The sequence below is a fragment of the Nematolebias whitei genome, chromosome 9 (genome assembly GCF_014905685.2).
Source record: "Nematolebias whitei isolate Nwh7 chromosome 9, NemWhi1, whole genome shotgun sequence".
NCBI classification, from domain to species: domain Eukaryota; kingdom Metazoa; phylum Chordata; class Actinopteri; order Cyprinodontiformes; family Rivulidae; genus Nematolebias; species Nematolebias whitei.
This window is the reverse complement of record NC_056506.1, coordinates 15,173,194-15,175,569: the sequence shown is the minus strand read 5'-3', so window position 1 is coordinate 15,175,569 and position 2,376 is coordinate 15,173,194. Positions and strand designations below refer to the sequence as shown.

Sequence of the window (2,376 nt, the reverse complement as noted above, 5' to 3'; positions counted from 1 at the left end):
ATTACCTGCAGTGTTCCCTCAGTGAGGACTGAACTAGGCAAAAGGGCCTTCTCCTACTCCGCTCCTGTTTCCTGGAACATCTTACAAAAAGATTTGAAGCTCTCAACCTTGACCTCTCTAAGTGGCTTTAAGAATCTGTTGGACGGCAGAGACCAATGCAGACATGTTCCTGTTTTTAGTTTTCTACATTCGCCTTAGAATCTAGCTGTTTTTTTGTTTTTTTTTGTTACCTTTTTCTTTTAGCCATCCTATTTGTAAAAAAAAAAAACGCAGTATGACTTTTTATAATTGTTTATTGTTGTCGCTGTTGTCCATTGTTGTCATCATTCTTTGTTGAAATCAGGTCTCTCTTGTAAATGAGTCCTCGAGGCTCAATGGGATTAACCTGTCTAAATAAAGGTTGAATTGAATTAATTTTATGAACAGCCATTACACATGTTTGAGATGCAAACAGAAGGGAATAAAGGTTCTTTTTAATGAAAACCATGCGACCCAATCTTCTCGTGTTACAAACAAAATAAAATGCCACCCAAAAGGGGTGGGGGATGAAGGATACAGAATAGGCTAATCAGCCGCAGTGAAGCAGTGCTGGTCTTTCACCAGTGGCCACAGCATTGTGAGGTGTTTGATCACAGTCCTGACATAGCTCTCTTGTCTCCATCAGTCATGTCGTCCTCCTGGTGCTTACACTGAAACGCAGTGAAATTAGAGATGTCACTGACGAGTGTAAACCATGAGCTCAACGTGATGATTACCTTTGTCTAAACTCCTAGTGAATCTTTGGCGTTTATTTTCATCATCTTCATCAGCATTGTTTTAGTCGGCTACACGTGGCTAATTAATGGAAATGCTTTTGGCCTGTTTGAAACTAAAAAGCCAAACTGCAGCCAGTCAGTGGTTTTCCTCTGAAACCACACAGCTGTAAAGACATCCACTTAGATTTTTATTCTTCTTTGGGAACAGAGACGTTTGTCCTCTGGAAGGAAACACACTTCCTACAGAAGAGCCGTACTAACTTCACAAATGTTTATTAAATGACACATTAGACTTTTTAGAGCTACATCAAGCAACTGTGTTGTTTGGGATCAAATATTTATGAATTTGATTCTTGGATTCCGTTGTAATACATTTTCACCCACAGCCTAAAACTGAAGATGGACAGTAATGGACAGGTGTTTGTTGTCCCCCGTCACGGATCAAAGGGGGGGGGGGGGGGGGATTAGAAATAACCTCCATCCTGTCTGTCCTGTGAGCATGATAGCTTGAAAAACAAGTGATGTGCCAACATCAAGATGGCCACCACATGTATGCATGTACATACATTTTAGGAAACTATACTTTCTAGTTTTTATATTGCTGTAAAGTATAGTTTCTTCAAATGATTGGTGTGACCCCCTGACCCCACCACTGCACCTGGTGGTGGATAAAAAGTCTCCCTCCGCTCTCCAGGATCCGTCACTGTGCACCCTCAGACAATTAAAAAACAAAAAACTACCTTTGTTTTTAGACAAAGTTGAAGGTTTACTTGCATTCAATGTTCAATTCCAGTCCATAAAAACACTCATCTCAAAAACTACAAACATTCACTGTTCAAATCCCACAGCCACCATAGACCTGGGCGTACTGCTTGTTTTGTTTTTCTCAGCGCCTGTACATTTAACTACAGGAGACAATCAGAAACATCTTTGTTAAGGAGCATGCAGTCTCAAACATGGACACTAAGATCCATACATTAAACACTTTGCTCTTTTAAACTTTTAGGATATAGTTAGATATTAGCATTTTCTTATAGACTGTTTTCTACGTTATATTTCTGGCATATAGAGAAGAAGTTTTGTTTTTCATTACCTTTTTCTTTGGCTTTCTTTAATGGATTGTAATTGAGGTTTTGTGGTTTATGTAGATTATTGTCTTGCAGGTAGACAATTCAGTTCAATATAACTGTACTTTCTATAACGTTTCATGAAATGCTCTTGTCTAGGGGTGTAACAATACATCAATTTACATCGATATATCGATTAAATGATTAATGATTCAATTATATCGTGGCAAAACTAAAACATCGATTAATATCATCATCTTTAAAATACGCTTTTATTTTGAAATTCCCACGGCACGTCTGTGTCACCATTTCCGTGCGCGGCTGTGCTCTGCGGCCGCCTCAGCAACATGGCAGACGAGGCAGAAAACACAGATAATGAAATTCCCTCTCTGCTGGATTTAAATCAACACTTTGGATACATTTTGATTCTGACAGAAGGACGGCCCAACACACAGAACTCATGTCGTGTGCAACAGGTGCCAGTGAGAGTTCAAATACTCAGGAAACAACAAATTTGTTTGTTCACCTGAAGAAGAAACACGGCATTGATAGCC

The 2,376-nt window shown here is 39.3% G+C and overlaps 1 protein-coding gene across 1 annotated transcript in view; it reads left to right on the top strand.

Annotated features, from left to right (window-relative positions):
• The window catches only part of st3gal3b (ST3 beta-galactoside alpha-2,3-sialyltransferase 3b), a 111,352-nt gene that overhangs the window by 104,360 nt on the left and 4,616 nt on the right, over positions 1-2,376 (top strand). The window lies entirely within an intron of this gene.